General features: G+C 38.7%; 1 protein-coding gene across 4 annotated transcripts in view; it reads left to right on the forward strand.

The window, feature by feature from the left end:
• Nucleotides 1-25,396, forward strand: part of PAK3 (p21 (RAC1) activated kinase 3) — a 287,576-nt gene that overhangs the window by 99,386 nt on the left and 162,794 nt on the right. The window lies entirely within an intron of this gene.

The following is a 25,396-nucleotide window of genomic DNA, read 5'->3' on the forward strand; positions in this document are numbered from 1 at the left end:
CCACATATATCAAATGGCTCTAGACTAACTGACCAAAATCCAATTATCCAAAAGTGAATTCACTGAATGGCCAAGTGTCCAAAAAACAAATTTGTGATGTCTGTCTTTTATTTTGCCCTGCCCTTGCTTTTGCTCAGGCTCTGCCCATGCCCCTGCCTGTGCCTACATCTACACTTTCATCTTCTCACTTCCCAGGTCTTAGCAAATTAAACTATAAAGGCAAGGCTGCATCTGTTTTATGTCCCTTTCCCCCCATGTTCTGATTTCTTTTGAATCAGTCATGATTTCTTTGGGGGCTGAGGTGAGCAGCCACATGACCACTCCATACTTCACTCACAGGACAGCCAGACAGTAGAGATTAGTAAACATTCAAGAGTTAAAAGCTGAAGGCCAGGAGTGGTGGCTCACGCCTGTAATCCCAGCACTTTTGGGAGGCTGAGGAGGGAGAATCACTTGAGCCCAGGGGTTTGAGACTAGCCTGGGCAACATGCAACACCCTGTCTCTACAAAAAAAAAAGGAAAAGATTAGCCAGGTGTGATGGCACACACCTGTAGTCCAAGCCATTCAGGCGGCTGAGGCAGGAGGATTGCTTGAGCCCAGGAGTTTGAGGCTGCAGTGAGTTATGATTGTGCCACTACATTCCAGCCTGGGTGATAGAACGAGACCCTGTCTCAAAAAAAAAAAAATTAAAAGCTGTAAGTAGAGGATGTCATAGTTTTAAAATCATACTTGTACCCTGCTCATGGATAATATAAAAACTGTAGGACAGTCTCACTCCATTTCTTCAAACACAGTAAGCATCATTTTATAGTCTATCTCTGGTATGTCCAACATCTGAAGTCTTTGAGGGTCTGTTTCTGCTGTTTGCTCTTTCTTTAGGCTCCTGGTCATGGTCTCTTATTTCCTTGTGTGTCTGGTTATCTTCATGTGCTAGTTGTTGTATTCAAAAAACTATTTGCAGTAGCGATTTGAAGCCCAGAATAAAGTTATCTTTCTTCAGAGAGAGAATTTGTATTTGCTTTAGTGAGAATCCTGAGGCATTGTTGTCTGGAGCAAATTTAAGTTTACTGATTAAGTTTTCCTAGACAGTATAAATGCAATCTGCAGCTCCCCAAGGTTCATATGTGGTTTACCCTTATTCTGAGGTATAATCATTTGGAGCCCTGGTTTTCTGTGGGGAGCATTTCCTACCAGACTTCTCACCTTCTATTGGATCTGGACTATGATTTCTCTCCCTCTTGACCTACAAAGTTTTCAATATTAAAGTTGAAATTTTCTGGCATGGAAAAATGCCCTTAGAGTGAAAGCAGCTACATCCATGCTTACTCATCTCTCTAGGTTCTCATTATCACTTCATTTTTGCCTAACAATACTTAACTACCTTGTTAGTAGTTCTTTATTGATTTTAAGAAGATTTTTAAAAAACAGATTTTCTGATTTCTGGTGGCTTCAACCATTATAAGAAACCCAAAGTGTATCACATGCAATTCTCTCATCATGCTTTGAAGTAGGCAGGTAGACTGGGAGGCTAAAACTATACATATTTTGTAGATGGGAAAACTCCATGAAGTTACTTGCCCAGAGCCACACAGTGAATTAGTGACAGATCTTGAAAGAGAAACCAGGCCCCACATGTTGCCATCACATTCTCAAATGATGAAGAAGTATTATTTCCCTTACTTATGCCAAATGCTGGGAAGATGGCCTTTGGTTGCTCCTGCTTTTCCTTCCATCTTCTGTCATCATTTTATAGTCTGTCTTCTCCCAAGGGGAAACCTTGCTTTGTTCATTTGGCCTTTGTAGGAGACCCCTAGAAAAAGAGTTGGCAACTTTTGCAAAGCAGTGGTGTCAAGATTCCTGGTCTTCTCCTTTCCTTTATTCCCAAGTACCCTGGTCACTCCTGGGATGTTGCTTTAGAAACAGGGAGAGGGATGTGGCAGTGGGGCCTGATCAACAGCAAATACACAGGTGCCTTCTTGGCTATGGTGGTGGCCTAATTACCATGAATGATCAACAAGGTCTCCTCTGCCATCTGCCATTGTCTCCCATCTTGTAGTAGCAGTCCCTCAGGTGCAGCTTTAGAGAAGCTACATACCAGCATTCTGGAAGTGCTTTTACACATGAGTGTTAATTTTTCCATCTGTCCTGTCATCTGTGACTACCAGAAGTTGATCTTGGAATGTGTTTAAGCAGGTTAGTGGAACAAAAACTCCAAGAAAACCTGACATTTTGGAATTGCCCATCTAAGCTGGATCATTGAAATTGTGAACCTGAGCCTTTTAGGGAAGGGGTTGGCATAAGAAACTCAGAAATGGCTGGGAGATGAAAGTTTCAGGCTATATGACCTATGACATGAAAGCTTACCGTGGTATACACAGCCTCTGCAAGAGAAGCCCAATGGACAGACATCCCGGTTACAGACCTCTCCAGACCTTTTCTCCTCCCCACATGAAATTGACTTCCATCTTAGAGTTTAGGTACTGTTAGCTATTCTTCCCAAGTATCCTCGACAGATGCTACAGGTATAATCAGGTACAGGTGTCTGTCTGGAAAGATGCCCATAAGGGCAAGCAATGGGAAAGGTGCCCAAAATGTATACAAAATTAACTTGGATGTCAATTTGAACGTGCTAAGGTGGTTTGACACAAGTGAAAGGCAGAACCACGCTGCTAACACTTTCCACTATGTTATGGGCAGATACTGCCAGGTTGCCAGGATTATGTCATATTTTTATTTTCAACAGTTATATTTTCTGGCATTTTGAGCATAGCATTTCTATTGATATTTGAGAGGGATTGTGGATAATTTAGCATATGGTTATGGGTTTCTCTTTCCTTTAAATAAGAGATTTCACTAAGCTTGCTATCTCCCTGTATGTGATATGATTGCACTCACTGTCTGATGTTCTGATGTTTTTTTTCCCAGGATAAGGAGAAGGAAGCTAATAGGAAAGTTTATAAAGGAAGGCAATTAAAAAGTTGGATTTATGAAACAGAAGTTGGATCTATTCTGTTAAGTAAAGGATGCATGTCTTGCCAGAAGTCATGCCTAGTCATATACCTCCAGCAATAGAGGCTCTGTTGTCCTGAGCAACATTATTATCTTCTTCTAGGAAGTTATGCTTTCAGAATTCTAGGAAACTGCTTCCATGGCTGATTTCACTCCACCCCACCTGCCGTTTCCATGGACCATGGTGAGGCTAAGCTGTGGGTCAGTCAATAACCCTCGGCTGCATTGTTGATGTTGGTCTGGGGCTCCATTGGACAGAAAATGTTTGACACTGATCACCTCTATTTGATCCTGCTTCTGAGCTATTGTTTCTGCCATTTCCCCACTAATTCCAGGTAACCTAGCCTTCTCATTTACTGATCTAAGTTTCACTCTGTAATCTTATCTCTTATTGTTAACAAGAGCCACCTGGCTATCCTGCTTAACTGGGAGTGAGAGGAGAGCCTCGTCTGCTGGTGGGCAGAGAAACCTGTATGGGGGCTGAGGCTGCGGAAGGCAAGTAAGGTCATTTTCTGAGTGCTTACTATTTGCTGGGCACTGTGCTGGGTGCTTTACACATGTTAACTCTACTCATTTGCTGTCAGCAAAAGGAAGAGTAGAAAAGGCTCAACCCTAAAGGATGAGAGGCTGAATTTGTTGTTGTTGTTGTTTGTTTGTTTGTTTACAATAGATGGAATGGTATTGTGTAAGGGAGGGCTTACTCCACAAAGATTAAGGAGCCTATGGTCAGACAAGAGTATGACTTAAAACAAGTCATTTTCCTTCACTGAGTTTCAGTTTACCCGCCATGTAAAATGGCCACATAGTCTTTGCTCAGCTTACCATATATACTTTTTGTGAGGATACAAGGGATATAAAATGCTTAGAAAAGTATAAAATATTGCATAATGTCATGTGAGGCAATATAGAATAGTGGTTAAGAACCAGACTACAGATGGGGTGTAGGATTCCAAATCTCAGCCCAGCAACTTGCTACCTATGTAACCGCGGACAAGTCACTTAACCTCTATATGCCTTAGTTTCAACATCTGTAATGTGAGGATATGAATAGTACCTGTTCATTGGGTTTTTGTAAGGAAAAATAAGATAATATGTGCAAAACATTCAGAATAGTACTAGCACATGATAAATGCTGCATAAAAACTGTTTATTATTACAAATAATACAGAACTATGAATGTTTTAGGCCCCTATCTTTCCCACATGCACTCTCTCAGTGTTGTAACCCTTAATGCAACAGAAGTTGGCTAATGCTGCAAGTCCCGTTATATTGTACATAGCTCTCTGCATGCTAGGGCACATAACCCTGCCGTAGAACACACATAGGCCATAGCACTTGCCTATATAAGGAGGTGGGAGCTCAGTACTCCCATTGGACGAGAGAAAGGCCTCTGTAAAACTGGATGGCCTCTGAGGTAAATGCCATAAAGGATTCATTTACATAAATTCAGAATGCTTCTTAACTTTTCAGAAACATGTTTCCTGCATTAAGTGAGATACATCTGTATATACAGGAAGCTGCAGAGTTATAGTATACCTCTACAGCATTTATTGAGAGACAAAGAGGACTAATGTTTGAGGATGGGTGAGATACAAAGAGGACTAAGACATAGTCCCCAACCTTAGAGAGTTGATCATTTGGTAGGAGAGATAAGACATATAGTCAAACTCAACATGTTGTAAGACAGAACCGTGTTATCAGAGTAAATGAGAACATACATATATCCTTTATAAACTGGGAAGACTATATAAATGCCAATGGTTTTAGGTTTTTTTTTATACAAGCCTTAAGAATTGCAAAGTGCTGTAGGAGATAGAGAAGAAAGGAACCATTTCTTACTGGGGGCATCATGGAAAGCACTGAAGCATGAGTAGTCTTTCAACAGGTAGAAATGAGGGCAAAGGGCACCAGTAAAGCCCTGCAGATGAGAACTCACTCAGGATATGAAGGGACCAGTAAGTAGCTTGTGTCGGCTTCCGCATAGAATACACACAGGAGTCTTCCTGAAGGATAACAAAGCTGGAAAGTTTGGCTGGAGCTGGGCTTAAATACCAGGCTACGGAGTTGGGCTTATTTAGGAGGCCATGGGGAATTTTAGAGCAGGGGAATTGCATCATTCAAACTTCCCTTTTGGAAGGCACTCTGACAGCAGGAAGTGCCATCTCCTCTGGCCGCCTCAAGGACTTTTCTCCTGCAATGCTATCTCTTTCTCTTCTGCATCATCAATCTTTCTCCAGAGATATGCAGTGGCAGCCTGCTGCTTTCAAAAAACAAACAAATGAAAATCTTTTTTGGCTGCATACTCTCTTTATATTTCTCTACAGCCCTAATAGCACACCTTCTAGAAAAAAAAAGTCTATACTCCTTGTTTCCACTTCCTCCCTTATCAATCTCTTCTCAACTTGCTTTAGACAAGCATCTACCCCCAGGTATATCATTGTCAATATCCTAATATTCTTGTCAAGGTCACTAGTGACCTCCATGGAGTCACATCCAACAGTCCTTTTTCTGCAATACTCTCTTCTCTTGATTTTCCAAACTCAGTACTCTCCGAGCTTTCCTCATCTCTCTCTAGCCATTCCTTCTCAGTCTCCTTTGTTGACTATTTCTTCTCTATGTCATCTCTAATTGTTGGTATACCCCATGGCTCAGTTCTAGATCCTCGACTTCTCTTTATCAGTACTCTTATTTAAAGTGATTTTATCCAGTTCCATACTTAAAAAAAAGTCTGCCTGCTGATGATGCTCATATTCATATCTTCAGCTCTCACCTCTCCACTGAGCTTTAAACTTATATATTCTCCTATCTACCTAACATCTCCACTTAGGGGTCTAATAGCATCTCAAATTCTTATCATGGCCAAAAACATCCTCTTGATCTGTGCACTTACCACATCTGCACCAAATTATTTCTACTGCAGGCTTCCCCTTATAAGTAAATGGTACTATTTGTCCAAGACAATAACCTAAGCCTCATTCTTGATCCTATTTTCTCCCACCCAACACATCCTCTTCATCTATCGATTAACAAGTTCTATTGGCTCCCCCTCAAAACGTATAAAAATCCATCCATGTTATCTATCTCCACTGCTCCCACCTGGCCCAAGCCACCACCATCTTTTGCCTAGACCACCACAATTGCCTCTTAACTGGTTTGCACACTTCTACTCTTACTCTTTTATATTTTTACTACTAATTATGAGGCCTACAGTGAATTCTTCACAAAACCTTCAAAGTGAGGTTTTAAAAACATAAATCAGATCATGTCACTAACCTGCTTGAAACCATCCAATAGCTTCCTGTTGCACTTAAAATTCAAACTCCTTCCAATGGGTTACAAGAGCCCTATGGGCTTTGGCCCCTGCATGTCTCTTCAGCCTCATCTTGTGCCATACTCCCTCTTGCTCACTATGTTTTAGTCTTACTGTCTTTTCTGTTCTGTTAACAAGCCAGTTAAGGCCTCTGCACTGCTCTTTTCTCTTCTTGGAATGTTCTTCCCCTAGATCTTTACATGTTACAGGCTTCTTCTTGCCCTTTAGGTCTCAGCATAGATGTCACTTCACCTCAGAAACAGTTTTCTTCACCATGTAAAGTAGCCTCCCTTCCTTGCCATCCCTTCCTAATACATCAGCCTGTTTTATTATTGTTTTAGTATTTGTTTATGTCAAATCATCTTATTTATGTGTTTACTACCCAATCCCCACACACAACTAGGATGTAAGCGCCATTAGAGCAGGAACCTTTTCTGTCCTATTCACCATTGTATCTCCCATGCCTGGAACAGTGCCTGGTATGCAGTAGACACACAATAAATATATATTGAGTGAATGTTGCATAAATTAATTGGCAGCAGAGTGGTTACTGCAGTGATACAAACAACAATCAATAAAGGTTTTAATTAAATTGGTGGTAGTAGTAAGTGAGATGAAGGAGGAAAAATCAGTATTAGGCTAATCCCGCCCAGATTTCATTTAAAGGTATTTAATACAGAAAATTTATCCTAAGTAACTATTTCTAGTACAGAGTATCAAAACTAGGACCACAAATCAATTAAGCAATAAGTAATTATCCATTCATTAACCAAAAAAAATGAAGGAATAAATCAGTGGAACTTGGTGTATAGGAGTAGAAAGAAGAGATGAATGATGATTCCATAGTTTCTTGCCATAGAACAAAATAGGAAGTTTGAGAAAAAAATTGCTGGTAGCTGGGAGGGAAGAATGACAGGTTTGGTATAGAACATGCTGATTTTTACTGATCCTCTGAGGTGTCTGGGAGACTGTCTCAGTGTGAGTTTAGAATTCTACAGGAAGGACTGAGGAGAAGATAGAGATTAGGTACATAATCAGCATAGCCATGAGAGTCCAAAGCAATAGGAGTGGGATTCCTTGAGGAATAAAAATCAACTGAAGGGGATAGGAAATCTTTATTTCAAGGAATCTGTCTATCACATTTCTTAGCTCCCAGGAAGTATAACTAGAAATGTGGATTATAATAATTTCCATTTTCCCCAGGCACTTCCCCACAGTTCACTCCCTCTCTTGAATAACTCTGTGGATGTTTTTTCCCAGGTAGGGGGTTCCTAGTATGGGCTGTGAGGAAGCACTGTGATCCTTTTTGCCATCAGCCCCCAATATATGCCTCTCATTACTAACAAGGACAGATATCAAGATAAGCAATGGAGAATGCCTCTAAAAGACTTTGTGGTGTTTTGGGGGAAAAAGCCTAGCTATAAAGAAAGTTATCACTTCTATTTTGCTTTTTCCAATGCAAATACAGTCTGATCCCTTAAATACCAGAAGCGATGCTGTCAGCAGCAACAACATAAAAACTTTCACCCCAATATGTAAAGCTTTTTTTGTAAATCAGACTTGCTCCCTAATGCTGTCAGTTGAAAAACTGCCCTTATAATTTTTACTCACTGCCAACCTGTGCCTTGCCAAGATGAAGAAGCTCATCTGAGTTAGTAGTAGAACTGGGTTGAGACCCTCAGACTTCTAGGCCCAGCCTTTCACCTCACAAGCAGCTGTTGGCAGCAATCTCAGATTGTTATTCTACCCTCTTTCTTTGCTTCATCTTGAACTCTTGGTGGGAGCCAAAAGCCTATCAGAGACTGATTGTTCTGCTGCTGTTGGCAGATTGGCACCAGCCAGTTTCAGTGCTTGTGCAAAGAGCATATAATAGGTCCCTAATGAGCGCAAGACAATGAGTGTTTGGTTTTGATTGCAGGGCTTATTTGTCGTGTGTCTATGTCTAGTCCCTACAAAGCAAACCTGTTGGTGGGACGGGGCAGGCAGGAGAGGAGGAGGCTGTGAAATAGAGACTCAAAGGACAAAGTGGCAAGTGGTCCAAGGCTCTGCAGTGGTTCATAGCTATAGGAAATGGAACCTAGAACTTAGTCCTGTGCCTTGGGCCTTGGGCTTGAGCAGAAGAGAGAGGAGTGGGTTTGGGTGGTCACAGTGGGCTGTCATATTCTGAACAAGACAAAACAGTCTGAATTTGGGTTCCGGAAAAGGAATCAACTCCTGTCGGGGGAAAAAAGTATGCTCTATTGGAGCAGTAACTTTGTGTGTCTTCTTCACCTCTGTATCCCCAGGGTCTAGAAAAATGCCTGGCACATAGTACCTCTACAATAAATATTTGTTGAATATGAATATGAATTTTTTTCTGAATAGAAATCTCAAGTCTCTGAGATTTTATTGATTAACCCAGCTTGTCTAGCGGAAGCCTTTCCCTGACTTTCACTGGAAGAATTTAATTTGTGTAACGGTCCAGGCAATAAGCCAAAGCCCCACAGAGATTGGTTTTTAGAACTGCTCTTGTGCCCATTTGCTTTATTTTCGCTTTCCTCTAGACCTGGTCTTCCATATTGAATATTTCGAGATGTTTTTCTCCTGAGCTAATAATTGCCATAAGCTCCCATTTTTCTTGCCCTATCACTGGGTTGCTGATACAATCTGAACCTCTGATAACTTAGATTTCCATTTGCTTGCTGATCTCTCCTTAGTACAGTGGGCCTTATGAACAATGTGTGTTACCGTGTGTGTGTGTGTGTGTGTGTGTGTGTGTGTAAGCAATCAGAACTGCCTGGAAAAAGGAAAATAAGTAAAGAGGGCAATGGAAGGTGATGATTCACACATAAGTGAAATGATTAGGTACTTCTCAGCCTGTCACTAGAGTCTTATGAATACTAGACAGGAAGATACTTTTGTTAAGTACCAAATCTCAAATTGGCCCTAAAATGGAGCTCTCCAGTTCAAGGGAATGGTTGATCTTCCAAAAACACGCAGATGGTGAATCCACTAATTCTTATAATCTCCAAGGTCATTGTAAAGTAGAAAACCAGGAAGCCTGGAAGATAAATAGGCCCATGGCTGTAAATAAGGCTTCCACTTGGCCTGTGAGGAGGACTTTGGGTAAAGCAGCTACTATCCATCCTTGGCCCTGCCTGAGCCTAGCTCCTCATGCTGCCTAATTCAGAAACCATAGCCATGTACTCCCAGTCCCTCTCTCAGCTTCTCCTACCATCTCCAGAAATTGCTGAGGGAGGGGAAATTAACATTAAGTTAGAACGAGCAAGAATTGAAGAAGCAGGCAAGCATCAGAGGTGAAGAACAACTTATAAGTCAGTAACAGGAGAATGAGTCTTTTAGGACAAACCTTGGAATGTTGACCAGAGTCTCCAGAAAATGTTTTATGTAGCCGTGTGCTTAAAAATAACTGAGTTTTTGTCATAGATAATACAAAGTAATAGTCAAAATTTCATCCTTTAGTCCGTCTACCTCGTGGTGTTAATAATAATGACAGCCAACATTTATTGAGTGCTTACTATGTGCCAGACACTGTCTTAAGCACCTTATGCACATCATCTCACAACTTCATTTAATTGTCACAACAATTCCCGTGGGCGGGGGGGGCGGTGGGTACAATTACTGTTACTTCCAGTTTATAAATGATAAAGCAGAGGCTGAGAGTGGTGAATAAGTTTTCCTGGTTCATACAGCTACTGAGTGATAGAGACAGGATTTGAAGCAAGGTTCTCTAACCTCAGAACCACATCTGTTAACCAATACACTGTAATAGGTCTTTTCCTTTCTTTAACTCTTTTTGCATAAACCACAATTGTATAAAGACTTAAGTTGATGCAATAGCAATGGAAGTGAAAAATATTGTAAATGTTTTGTCTTCTTTCATGGAACAATGGGTTCAGTAGCTGCCATACCCCTTTAACCATGTCAGAAAAGCATAAAAAAACCAGCATATATTAGTGTATCACATACTGTTATTAAATAATAAGCCATATTATATATGTTATTAAACTATGAACAGACAGCAGTAGATTTTACTGTGGAATCTTTTGATAGACGCACAGCACAAGTATCTCATACGCACAATTTTATTAGATTCACATGTTTATTCTGAGATCTGTGACATATTCAGGAATATACCTCCTGTGTAACTGAGGTAAAGGGTTTCTGAAGCCAGGCCTTCTTGTATCTTTTCTTCCAGGAGGGAACTGAGATTATAGATAGGTGTAGACTCCAAGTACACTTGATAGAGTGAGCTGTGCCAGGTTGAGGAATGAGTTTCCATTACTGGCTTAGGAGGGGGTGAAAGTAGGGGCCACAGAAGGTTCTGAAGCTTAAGGTTCACAATGTTTTTTGTCAGCTAGCTACCAGTGTCAGTGCAAATGGGGGAAGGCTTGATGTCTTCCAGGACACAAGACTATTTAAGCTTAACATCCCAGGAACATATTCAATACTGTCCAGAGACTTCTCTTTCTTTATCTGAACAGATATTTAATGATAGAAAGGTGTAGGCCAGTGAGTAGTCAACAATAGGCAATGCTTCTAGAGTTCTAGAGTACTGACTCCCTGTGTACTATAATTGGCTGTAATTTGCTCAAAGATTCATTCTAGGCGCAGGCACTTTCTACACACTCCATGCCATTAGGCAGGATCTTGCCAAGACGGAGACCTTCGGACCTGTCTACATACAGTAGGGTAGCTGTCTGCCCAACTACGACTCTCATGATTATGCCATACCACACTGGACAGCTCCCATCCAGCCCGGAGCTCGTTCCTCTTTCCTTGACACATCCCTCAGGGCCCTTATCCACTGAATAGCATGAGCCCAGACAGCACCTTCTCAGACCAGGTTCACACCACCATACTCCAAGGCAACCCTCCAGGCACTTACCCATGCTCCTAGCACCAATAAACAGCCTTTGCTCACAAGAGAAGCTATATCCTAATTGTGCATGGAGTAAGAGCTTTCTTGTTAAGATCACACATTAGCTGTGATACACACTGAGACAAGTCTGCTTTCCACTAGAGTGTACCTTGCAATTATGCAATCTGGATACTGGCCTTTGTGGCCTACCCAGCCACTCTTTACTCAGTGAGGCAACCCTTGCTCAGATTAGAGCTCTCAGTGAACTCTCCAATACAATGAAGCAGGCCCTACCATCCTGCCCCTCTGCATGTTATGTACATCCTCACCACCAGCCACCACTTCCCACAAGAAAATCAGCCCAGAGACTCTAATTGCTGGGTCTGCTGTGAGGCTGGCCTCACCAGCTCTCACCTTCACTACAGCTTATATGGCTGTTTAGCTCAAAGAAAGGCAACCATCTCCAGAGGAGGATCCACATCTCACCATATGCCCAGTGAAGCCACTTTCCAGTGCCCCTAATCAGTGCTGCATTATCCAGAAGGCCAGATAAGGATGTGCTTAGAGAATAACACTGTGGGGGCATCAATCAAATGATTTTTAAAAGAGTTAGAAATTTGATATTTAAAAAGCTGAAGTAGATAAGATAAATCAGAGCTTTGTTGGATTTTTTTGTCATCTGTTGTATGGCTTATAATTGTTTCCATGTGAATTACAGAAAGGAAGGTGGACACAAAAATGTTTTCATTAATTAGGGCTTCCAAAGGCCCTATTTTGGCCCTGCCCTCTTTGTTTCTCCATACACTGTGAGCCAGCCATCTGCTGCTATCCAAAATTCCTCATGCTATTAGCCAACTCTTTCCTGGAATAGTAATCCTACCACCAGGAACAATATCTATTCAGAATATACTAGTAAGGTCACATCAGGTGTTAAAATATTGAAATACTTCCATATCTATTGATGAAGAGCCATTGCCCTGATCCCTTCCTCTGCAAACCCCCTGCATCCACCATAACCTCAGCTGCACTAGACTCTCCCTAAGGATCCCCGGGCCCCCTTATAATATAACAACTGAAGGCATAATACTTGCTCCAGCATCCTGTTTCAATGTTTATACTGATTGGTCAGTGTCCATGCAGAATCTGCTGTTAAATATTTTGAATATCAAATACAGGAAAGGTCCTATAACTGCTGCACCAAGCATTATACAGCTTTCTGGGGCTCACTACTTACATGCATATGTCACTTGGCAAATCTCTTCCAAACCAGAGAGGATTTCTGAACACTTGGTGCACATTGTGCACCAACCACTAGACCACACTACCACTCCCTATATTTACATGGACTCTTTGCCTTGAGGCAACCTCTGAATAGGCAGCACCTCAGCTGGGCTCTTCATGAGGCAGTCCTCCAGATACTTACCAATCCTGCACACCATGAGGCAGGTTTTAACTCTGCTTCCTCTTCATTTATTGACTTGACCTGCCATTCCCTACTTCCCCCATACCTTGGCAACCCTTGATCTGGCCATTACACATTGCTTCAAAATAAGGAAATGACTGAAAATGCTAGGTCCACATAGGCAATACCAGTCCTTGCAAACTGAGGCAACCAACCTATGACCCCATAAGAGTCCACATGGAACATAATGTGTTGGCTCCTAATGTGGGTCCCACATCAACTCTTCACAGAGCATTTGGTGAAACCTGAAACCAAGATCTGTAATACCATTTCCAACAATTCAATGGACCTTCTAAATAGTCAAGTCCAAAATCCCTTCTTCCCCAGGAACAATTTTCTAGCTGTGTCAAGCCTGTGAAACCACTCAGGACACTGACCGGAGCAGGACCACACCTACTTTTCACACAGCCTGAGCTAATCTCTAACCAGAACAGGATCCACATCAACCATCAACACCGACCAGGCAATCATATACACAGCCACTCCTCATGGCCTGAAACAAACCCTAACTAGGCCAGGGAGCAAACTTCAGTCTGGAAAACTTGAGGCAAATTCTGAGCAGACCAGAATCTTGAAGGAGCTGCTAAGATGACTCTAGTCCACAGAAGCAGCCTCCATTTCATGAAACAGCCTATGAACAGACCAGGCATATGGTCCCATGCCTCACATTCGTCTCCTCCCTTTCCCTCCTCTTCCCTCTTTCTGCCCCTTTCTTCTTTCCCCTTTTCTCCCATTCCTTGACCCTGTTATTCCGTTTCTCTCTCACCCAATTCACTGCCATATTATTTAGTTGTTAGAATAGTTTTGATCTCCCTAGTCACAGAGAGGGGAAAATCTAGGAAACTTCTAAGATAGTTCCAGCCCCCCAGGCAAGTCTGCTGTTGAAAGACTGGGCCTACTGTATGAGAATCAGTGCATGGAGTTTATCTTCCTGGAACCAGAATGGTTGTGGAACAAAAACCTCTTTTCTAGTAAGCAAGGCCCCAAGCCAGCTGTTATGATCTGAGACCAGTCCCCAAGTGAAAAGCTCGGGGTCAGCCAGATTGGGAGGGACCAGAGGAGACTTTGGGTAAAAAAATCAAGTAGATGAACTCTTCCATACCTCCTGCTATTCCAAGTTTTGCTCTGCCACATTAGGATAAATATTTGCTTAAAAAATCCCTCATGTGTATGTTTGTTGTCAAGCTTTTGCATTAGATACTACACAAACTATAATTCATTGTCCCTCGTGTCCCTTGAACCCCTTTCTGCCCAATTCTCTCTTTTTATCACATTCCTTAAGACCTTTTAATTCATGTTTATGTACATATATAGGAACCTACACAGAGTACTATTTGTGTATGGTTTTTTAAATATATGCTATGCAGTACATATCATTTTGCAACTTGATTTTTCACTGGGCATTGTCTTGAAGATCTTGTCATATACATATAGACCTAGTTCATTTACATAAATTGCTACATGATGTGGCATATGTAATCACTGTATGTAATTATTCCTTTCTTAATGGACATTTAGGTTGTTTCCAATGTTTTGCTATTACACATAGTGATTCCGTGAAAGCCTTAGTTTCTGCTTCCTTGTGTAATTGAACTGGAGTTTTTCTGGAGTAGATACTAAGAATGGAAATTTCTGAGTCATAATGAATGTCCCCCCTTTTTTTTACTTTAATAGATACTGCAGATTGTACTCTCAAGTGGTTTTCTGTATTTACATTCCAATAAAGTGTAAAAACATGCATGTTTCCTCAATCCTTTGCATGCATTTTTTCAAGTTTTTATTTTGAAAAATTTCAAACATAAAACTACACATCTGACAAAGGACTAATATCCAGAATCTACAGGAACTCAAACCAATCTGCAAGAAAAAAACAAATAATCCCATCAAAAAGTAGGCAAAGGACATGAACAGACATTTCTCAAAAGGAGATGTACAAATGGCCAACAAACATTAAAAAATGCTCAACATCACTAATCATCAGGGAAATGCAAACTAAAACCATGATGAGGTACCACCTTACTCCTTCAAGAATGGCCGTGAGTCAAAAGTCAAAAAATAAAAAAATATAATTTACAATGCATAGCCATACGATCACCACCTAGATTCAATAATTTAGATTCCGTGTCTGTTTTATCTACCTATCTTTTTTGATGAGCCATTTCAATGTAAGTTGTAAATATCATGATTCATGACCCTTAAATACTTTAGCAAGCCTCTAAAAATAAGGACATTCTCCTACATAAATGCAAATTATTTTCACACAATATCTTATCACACCTACAAAAATTAACAATAATTTCGTAATCCTTATATCATTTAATATCCAGTTCACATTCAGATTTCCTCAGGTATCACCAAATGTCTTTTTTAATGTTTTATTTTGACAGCCAGGATCCAGTCAAGTTTAACTAATTGCATTTTTAATGGAGATATTATTAACATACTAAAAAGTTCACCATTTAAAATAGAACAATTCAGTGGTTTTTAATATATTCACTAGATTGTGCAACCATCATCACTAATTCCAGAACATTTTCATCACCCTGAAAAGGAAGCTTGCACCCATTAGCAGTCACTCCCCACTCTCCCCTACTCCCGGTCACCAGCAACCACTAATCTACTTTCTGCCTTTATAGATTTGCCTATTCTGGACAATTCATAAAAATGGAATCATGTAGTATGTGACCTTTCATGTCTGGCTTCTTTTGCTTAGCCATAATGTTCTCAAGATTCATCCACATTGTAGCATGTATAAGTACTTCCTTTTTAAATAGCCAAATAATATTCCATTGTATGGATATACCACATTTTCGTTATGCATGCAACATCTGATGGACATTTGGGTTGTTTCTAATTTTTGGTTTTTATGAGTAATGCTCCTATGAATATTCCTATACAAGTTTTTGTGTGGGCATGTGTTTTCATTTCACTTGGGTATATACCTAGGAGTGAAATTGCTCAGTCATATAGTGACTCTATGTTTAACATTTTGAAGAACAGTTGAACTGTTTCTGCAGTGGTTGCACCATTTACATTACAACCAGAAATGTATGAGGGTTACAATTTCTCCAAATACTCATCAACACTTGTTATTGTCTAATTTTTTGTGTGTGTTAGAGCCATGTTAGTGGGCATGAGATGGTATCTTATTGTGGTTTTGATTTCAATTTCCCTGATGATTAATGATGTTGAACATCTTTTTGTACTTTTTCACCATTTGTCTATCTTCATTGAAGAAATGTTCATTCAGATATTTGCCATTTTTAATTGTGTTATCTTTCTTATTATGGAGTTGTAAGTGTTCCTTATGTATTCTAGATAAAAGTGCTTCATCAGATTTACGATTTACAAATATTTTCTTCCATTCTGTGGGTTGTCTTTTCATTTCTTGATAGTGCCCTTTGACACACACCCAAAAAAAGTAATTCAACTTATTGAGTTTTTTTCTTTGGTTGCTTTCACTTTTGGCATCACATTTAAGAAAATGTTGCCTAGTCCAAACACAAAAGATTGACCCCTATATTTTCTTCTGAGTTTTATTGTTTTAGCTATTACACTTAGGTCTTTGACCATTTTGAGTAAAATTTTGTATATAAGACTGGGGTCAAAATTTATTCTTTTGCATGTGGATATCCAGTTGTCTCAGTACCATTTGTTGAAGAAACTGCTTTTCTGCTTTGAATGGTCTTGGACTCTCAATTCTATTCCATTGGCTGACATAGCTATCTATCCTTATGCCACTTGGTTACTGTCACTTTGTAGTAAGTTCTGAAATTGGGAAGTATGAGTCTTCAACTTAGTTCTTTTTCAAGATTGTTTTGCCTATCACGAGGCCCTGGTATTTCCATATGAATTTTAGGATCAAGTTTTCCTTTTTTTTTTTTTTTTAAAAAAAAAAGGCTATTGGAGGCTTTTGTTTGCTTGTTTGTTATGTTTTTGATACAGGGTATCACTTTGTCACCGAGGCTGGAGTGCAGTTGTTCACTGCAGCCTTTAACTCCTGGGTTCAAGTGACCTTCCACTTCAGCCTCCCAAGTATCTAGAACTACAGGTGTGTAACACCATGCCTGGCTAAGTATTTTTTTTTTGTATTTTTTTGTAGAGACAGAGTCTCACAATGTTGTCCTGGCTGTCTTGAACTCCTGGCCTCAAGTGATCCTCCTGCTTTGACCTCCCAAAGTGCTGGGATTACAGGCATGAGCCACTGCACCTAGTTAAAAAACAGCACTGGAGTTTTGATGGGGATTGCATCAAATCTATAGGTCAATTTGAAGAGTGTTGCCATGTTGATGTTAAACCTTCCAATCCATGAACATAGGATGTCTTTTCACTTATTTAGGTTTTCTTTAATTTCTTCCAACAATGTTTTATTGTTTTTTTTGTGTACAACTCTTGCACTCCTTTGCTTAAAGTTATTCCCATGTATTTTATTATTTTTGATACCATTATAAAAGAAAATGACTTATTAATTTCATTTTCTGATTGTTTATTGCTAATGCATAGAAATATAATTGTTTTTCTGCTAATCTTATATCCTGCAACCTTGCTGAACTTATTTGTCTAACAATTTTTTAGTGAATTCCTTAAGATTTTCTATATACAAGACTATGTTATTCATCAATAGAAATAGTTTTACTTCTTTCTTTCCAATCTGGATACCCTTTATTTGTTTTTCTGGCCTAATTGCTATGGCCAGAATCCTCAGTACAATGTTTAATAGGAGTGGTGAGAGTAGACATTCATGTTTTGTTTCTGATCTTAAGGAGAAACTTTCAGTCTTTCATTATTAAGTATGATGTTAGCTATGAGTTTTTCATAGGTGTGCTTCATCAGATTGAGGAACTTTCCTTCCCTCTCTTGTTTGTTGAATTTTTTTTATCATGAAGGAATGTTGGTCTTTCTCAAATGCTTTTTCTGTGTCTATTGAGATGATGTGGGGTTTTCCCCTTTATTCAACTAATGTGATGTATTACATTAATTGATTTTCATATGTTGAATCAATCTTGTATTCCTGAAATTAATGCCACTTGGTCATGGTGTATATTCCTTTTTATAAGCTGCAGGATTTAATTTGCTACTGTTTTGTTGAGGATTTCTACATCTCTATTTATAAGGAATATTGGTCTACAGTTTTCTTTTCTTGTGATGTCTGTCTGGTTTTGGTATCAGAGAGATACTGGCCTCATAGACTGGGTTAGGAAGCGTTCCCTCCTCTTCTGGTTTTGGAGGAGTTTGTGAATGAGTAGTGTTAACTCTTTAAATGTTTTGTAGAATTCACCAGTGAAGACTTCTTGTCCTGGGCTTTTTTTTATTGTTAATTTGATATTTTTATATAGGTGTATTCAGATTTATAATTTCTTCTTACGTCAACTTGATCTTCTGTGTAACTCATTGCATTTTGTTATGTCTCTTTAGAATCCTATGCCACAACAATACTCCCACATTTTCCACCCCAAGACATTGACTTTTAAAGACATCAGGTTGTCCTGTAGACTGTCTTGCATTCTGGATTTGTCTGATTGTTTCATCAAGGTGTCATTTAACATGTTCTTTCCTTTGTATTTACTGTAACCTGAAAGTTACATATAATGTCTTGAGCAGAGTCAAGTTTAACATTTTTATTGCCAATACTTGATTTTTTTTAAAAAAATTTACATTTTGAAAATTGATAGATGAAGATGAGAGCTCATGGTTAATTAGTGGTAAAATCGAATAGATTTTTAGATTTATTGGCCATTTGGGTTTCTTATTCCGTGAACCGTTGGTTTTTATTCTTTGCCTATCTTGCTATTGTGTTGATCATCTTTGTCTTATTGATTTGTAGGTATTTATTATTATATTCTAGATAAAAATCTTATCCACATTTTTTATTTACTTCTTCAATTCACCTGAAATTTCTTTTTGCAAATGGTATATTTTAAGCAAGAATGTTACTTATTCAAATGGATTTTTTAACTTATTTAAATAAATTTTATCTGTTGTCCAGATAAAATGTATTGAATAGTCGGGCTTTTCGTTGACTTGAGATGTCACTTTTATTATATATTAAATTCCCATATATACATGAATCAGTACTTTTTATTATGCCCTATTGATTTATTTTTGTCTAGTCGTGTGAATACATTTTAATTACGCAATGTATAATATGCTTTGATATCTGTAAGGGGAAGTATCTCATATATTTTTAAAATTGTCTTGGCTATTCTCATACATTCATATTTCTTTTGAATTTTAGAGTTGGCTTGTCAAACCTTAGGAAATATCTTTTTTATTATTTAGATGGTCATTGCATTCATCTTATAAGATTACTTTTGTGAGAATTTATATCCTCAATATAATGAGTCTTCCGTCCATAAACAGGCCCTTTTTCATGTTGTCCAGTACATTTTTGTAGTTTTCTCCATAAAAACTTCAACCATTTTTGGTCAGATTTATTCCTATTTATTTCAGAGCCTTTTTGCTGTTATAAATGATATTTGCTTTTCTATTACATTTTCCAATTTGTTATTATTAGTGTATAGGTAAATTATTAATTTTGCTTTGTGAACCTTATACTCAGTCACTTGTTTTTTTAGAGACAGGGTCTTGCTTTGTTGCCCAGGCTAGAATACAGTGGCACAATCACGGCTCACTGCAGCCTTGACCTCTTGAGCTCAAGGGATACACCTGCCTCAGCCTCCCGAGTAGCTGGGACTACAGGCACCCACCGTCACATCCAGTTAATTTTTTAATTTTTTTTTGTAGAGACAGGGTCTCGCCATGTTGTCCCAGCTGAACTTGAACTTCTGGGCTCAACTCATCCTCCTGCCTTGGCCTCTCAAAGTGTTGGGATTACAGCTGTGAGGAGTCACCACACTGAGCTCCCAGTCACTTTTAACAATGCACTAAGCTCTAAATAAATTGTCACTTCATTTTTCAATCTATTTTTTCTCTCTCACTGCATTGGCTAGGATATCTAGTACCACTGGAATAGTAATTGTTAATGATCACCCCTTTCTTCTATTTCATTTTAATGAGAATGTTTCTAAATTGTCACGATTAAAGTATGTTTGCTGTAGGTTTCTAGTAGATAAGTTTATGAAGATAAGTTGGTCCTAATTTACTAGAAGATTTATTAAACGTGAATGTATGGTATATTGTGTGTGGTAGGTACAAACTTGAGACCAAATACCACCTTTATTAAAAAATAATTCATAGGCAGCATGGGCCCCTCGGCTGAAGAGCACTGGCCTCAGTTGAACTGAACTCTGAGAAGATGGAATCTGCCAATCGAAGCCAGACATCTGCAGAATCTAGAAGTGAAGAATTTCCCAGAGAGAGGTCTCTGGGTATACCATACAACCTCAGCCTTACCAGGAAGTAGCATCTTGCTTGCAAGAAGAGAGGATGAAAGGGCTGGCCTGGAGGGCGTCCAGGCTCAGCAGATCATATTCCTACTGCAGACTGTTGCCTGCCTGCCTGCCTGCCTGCCTGCCTGCCTGCCTGCCTTAGGTTATGAAGCCAATTAGGAACAGAAGAGGATAAAGAACTGTGATTTGTTCCACTTTCCAACTCTCCATTAAACTGTAGAACCCATGGGTAAGGAAATTACTTTTTTTTTTTTCTGCCTCAGAAGACAAAGAACATTCCCTTGGAGATTGTCATCCTGTTTTTATGGAAGCCACTACCTAGAGTTGAATAGCTTTCCTCTTTCCATGCTATACTGTCAGCAGTGCCACGTGACATCAACTACTGCTACCTAAAAAAAAAAGCTCTTACTTCCTACCCTAGCCTGGAATAACCAGTGGCTGACGCCAAATGCCTAAGAGGTGCTTTCCTCAAAAGAATCTCTGTCTCCCACACTTCTGGGAAATAGGTGGAAAGCAGAATGAAACAAAGTATTCCTTAGTCCAATTGTAGTCAAGTGGAAGGACTGAATATTCATAGACCTGGATTTCTTATACTAGCCCCTTCCCTCACTTGCTGTGTGAGTTGAGCCAAATCACCTAAACTCTCTGTGCCTCAGTGGGAGAGAAGACAAAAATACTATCCCCCAAAATTCATTGCAATGATTGAAGAAGATTTGTATAAAATGCTTAGCAAAGAGTCTAGCAATTTAGGAATTCACAAAATATTATTAAAATGCAAATGAATGAGATTGTGAGAATGCTCAGAGAGTGACACGGAAGAGCCCCTATCTTATTCCATATCTATCTATCTCCAGTGACATGCAAGCAGATACTAAGTTATCTAAATCTAACTAAAGAGAATGAAGATTCCCCACAGATACCTTCAGTAGCCCCATGCTTTGGATTCAACCATATCTTTTTATAGGGAAGGGCAGACACATGAAACTGGGCATTCATTGCAAAAGCAATGACTCCTTTGAGACCAGCCTGGCCAACATGGTGAAACCCTGTCTCTACTAAAATTACAAAAATTATCTGGGTGCAGTGGGGGGCACCTGTAATCTCAGCTACTTGCTAGGCTGAGGCAGGATAATTGCTTGAACCCTGTAGGAGAAGGTTACAGTAAGCCAAGATTGCACCACTGCACTCCAGCCTGGGTGACAGAGACTGTCTCAAAAAAAAAAAAAAAATCAATGACTCCTTAAACATGGAAAGAAGCTCTATATTCCTCAATATTGAGGCCGCTGAAGAGAAATAACCAATGGATACCTCTACTGCTCAAGAAAGCTGGACTCCAAGACTAACTTGATTCAACCCCTGAATAACTACAAAATTATCCTGGTTTCCCAGGGATTTTATTAGCAAGAGGAACAGAACAATCAGGACTGACCTAGACTACAGACCCCTTTGTGTACCCTGAGCTATGCTACTCTGTTTACTAATATGAACATCAGATTGCCTTGATTGCTTAAAGGAGAAACTAGGTGTTATGTATAATTTGGGCTCTGACATGCTTCTACTTTAGACGAATAATTTCTTATTTGAAGAAAGAGGATGATACTGTGAATCATATATCTTTCCACAGGACTCATTGAGGAAGAAAAGGAGATCATTTTATTTATTTACTCATTTTTTCTTATTTTTAAGAATTTTAACTTTTATTTTAGATTCGGGGGTACCTGTGCAGGTTTGTTATCTGGGTATATTGTGTGATGCTGAGGTTTTGGGTACATTTGATCTCATCACCCAGGTAGTGAGCATAGTACCAAATAGTTGTTCAACCCTTGTGCCCTTCCCTCCCTCCCTCCCCCTCTAGTAGTCCCTAGTGTCTATTGTTGCCATCTTTATATCCATGAGTACCTAATGTTCAGCTCCCACTTATAAATAAGAGCCTGTGGTATTTGATTTTCTATTCCTGAATTAATTCAATTAAATAATGATCTCCAGCTGCATCCATGTTGCTGCAAAGGACATTATTTCATTCTTTTATATGGCTACATAGTATTCCATGGTGTATATGTATCATATTTTCTTTATCCAATCCACCATTGATGGGCACCTTGGTTGACTCCAAGTCTTTGCTATTGTGAATTGTGCTGTGATGAACATACAAGTGCATGTGTCTTTTCGGTAAAACAATTTATTTTCTTCTGGATATATACCCAGTAATGGGAGTGCTAGGTTGAATGGTAGTTATGGTTTTTTTTTCTTTTTTTTAAATTATACTTTAGGTTTTAGGGTACATGTGCACAATGTGCAGGTTTGTTACATATGTATCCATGTGCCATGTTGGTTTGCTGCACCCATTAACTCGTCATTTAGCATTAGGTATATCTCCTAATGCTGTACCTCCCCCCTCCCCCCACCCCACAACAGTCCCCAGGAGTGTGATGTTCCCCTTCCTGTGTCCATGTGTTCTCATTGTTCAATTCCCACCTATGAGTGAAAACATGCGGTGTTTGGTTTTTTGTCCTTGCAATAGTTTACTGAGAATGATGGTTATGTTTTAAGTTCTTTGAGAAATCTTCAGACTGCTTTCTGTAGTGGCTGAACTAATTTACACTCCCACTAGCAATGTATAAGTGTTCCCTTTAAAGACTTTTGGTGGAGTCTTTAAGGTTGTCTAGGTATAGAATCATGAAGGTATAGCATTGTCCATGAAGATAGATAGTTTGTCTTCTTATTTTTCTATTTGGATGCCTTTTATTTCTTTCTCTTGCCTAATTGCTCTGGCTAGGATTTCCAGTACTATGTTGAATAGGAGTGGTGAGAGTGAGCATCCTTGTTTTCTTTCAGTTCTCAAGGGGAATGCCTCCAGCATTTGTCCATTCAGTATGATGTTGGCTATGGGTTTGTCTAGATGGCTCTTATTATTTTGAGGTATGTTCCTTTGATGCCTAGTTTGTTGTGGGTTTTTATCACGAAGGGATGTTGGGTTTTACCTAACACTTTTTCTGTGTCTGTTAAGATGATCACATGTTTTTTTTGTTTTTCATTCTGTTTATGTGGCAAATCACATTTATTGATTTATGTCAAACCAACCTTGCATGCCAGGAATGAAGCCTATTTGAATGTGGTGAATTATCTTTTTGATGTGCTGCTGGATTCGGTTTGCTAGTATTTTGTTGAAGATTTTTGTGTCTATGTTTATCAGGGATATTGGCCTGTAGTTTTCTTTTTTGTTGTTCTGTCTTTGCTGGGTTTGGATATCAGGGTGATGTTTGCTTTGTAGAATGAGTTAAGGAGGAGCCCCTCCTCTTCAATTTGTTTGAAATAGTTTCAGCAGAATTAGTATCAGCTCTTCTTTGGCTATCTGGTGGAATGTGGCTGAGAACTTATTTGGTCAGGGGCTCTTTTTGGTTGGTAGGTTTTGAATTGCTAATTCTGTGTCTGAACTTAATATTAATCTTTTTGGGGTTCCAGTTTTTTTTCCTGACTCAATCTTGGAAGATTGTGCATTGCCAAGAATTTATCCATTTAGTCTAGATTTTCTAATTTGTGTGCATACAGGTGTCCATAGTAATCTCTGAGGATCTTTTATATTTCTGTGGGATCAGTTGTAATGTCATCTTTGTCATTTCTGATCATACGCATTTAAGTCTTTTTCTTTCTTAATCTAACTAGCAGTGTATTGACCTTGTTTATTCTTTCAAAGAACCAACTTTTGGTTTCATTTATTCCTTGTATGGATTTTTGTGTCACAATTTCATTCAGCTCTGCTCTGATTTTATTTATTTATTTTCTTATGGTAGCTTTGAGGTTAGTTTGTTCTTGTTTTTCTGGTTCCTCTAGGTGTGATGTCAAATCAGTAATTTGAGGTCTTTCTAACTTTTTGAGGTAGTTGGTTAGCACTATCAACTTTCCTATTAACACTGCTTTTACTGCATCCCAGAGATTTTGGTATGTTGTGTGTCTGTTTTCATTTATTTCAAAGACTCTTTTGATTTCTGCCTTAATTTCATTGTTTACTCAAAAATCATTCAGAAGCAAGCTGTTTAATTTTCACATAATTTAATTTTCACATAATTGTGTGATTTTGAGAGATTTTGGCATTGATTTTTATTTTGATTCCACTGTGGTCTGCAAGCATGGTTGGTATGATTTTGATTTTTTAAAAATTTATTGACACTTGCTATGGCCAAGCATGTGGTCCATCTTGGAGTACATTCCATGTGCAAATGAGAAAAATGTATATTTTGTGGTTGGCGGGTGGAGAATTCTGTAAATGTCTATTAGGTCCAATATGTCAAGTGTTGAATTTAAGTCCAGAATTTCTTTGTTAGCTTTCTGCCTCAATAATCTGTCTAATGCTGTCAGTGGGGTGATAAAGTGCCCCACTGTTATTGCGTGGCTGTCTAAATTGAGAAATAGATAATTTTTAAACAACAACAATAACAATAGTTGTACTGCAATAATGCTGCCATTTAATAAGCATATAGTCTGTATTGTATCATTCAATTCTCTTAACAACTCTGTGAGATATGTGCTATTAACTTGTCTATACAACATATGAGAAAACTGAAGCTGAGAGAGGTTAAATAACTTGCTCAGAGTCTCATACGTAATATTTTTAAGTTTCTGTTGCTATTGTGAATGATATTTATTTTCCTATCATGTACCCTCATAAGTTGTTGATGATGTGTAGGAAAGGTATTGATTTTTGTAGTCTGGTATTTCATTTAACCACCCTCCTGGACTTTTCATATTTGTTCTAATATTTTATCCATTGACTACCTCAGATTTTTATATAGCCATATTGTTTGTGAATAACAACAATTTTGTCTCTTGCTTTCTAATCCTTATTCTCTTATTTTTTAATTTATTTTATACCTTATTGCATTGGTTAGGACATCACCATGTTGAATAGGAAGTGGTAATAGTGGCCATCCTTATCTTGTTTCTCATTTTAATATTTTGTCAATAAGAACTACCAATAACAATTCATATTTATTGAGTACTTTATATTGCCCGAGTAAGTGCCTTTATATATTTTATATCGTTTAATCCTTGCAACAATACTATGAGGAGTGTACTATTATTTTTCTCATTTTTTGTGGATGAGAAAAGTGAAGCTCAGAAAGATTAAGCAATTTTCCAAGGTCATACAGCTTGGATGGAACCAAGATCCTAAATAAGGCAGTCTGACTCCAAAGCTTGTACTCATAATCAAAATTACCTTCTCAGAATTTTCACAAGATTTGTTGAGGAAGTTCTCTTCTAATCTTTATTGGCTATGGATTTTTAAAATGGATGGACATAAAATTTTGTCAAATGTGTTTTCAATATCTGTTGAGATGATTATGTGATTTGTCTCTTAGTCTGTAATTGTATTTAATTACTTTAATAAATTTGCTAATGTTAAACT

This window comes from Nomascus leucogenys, chromosome X (genome assembly GCF_006542625.1).
Source record: "Nomascus leucogenys isolate Asia chromosome X, Asia_NLE_v1, whole genome shotgun sequence".
NCBI lineage: Eukaryota > Metazoa > Chordata > Mammalia > Primates > Hylobatidae > Nomascus > Nomascus leucogenys.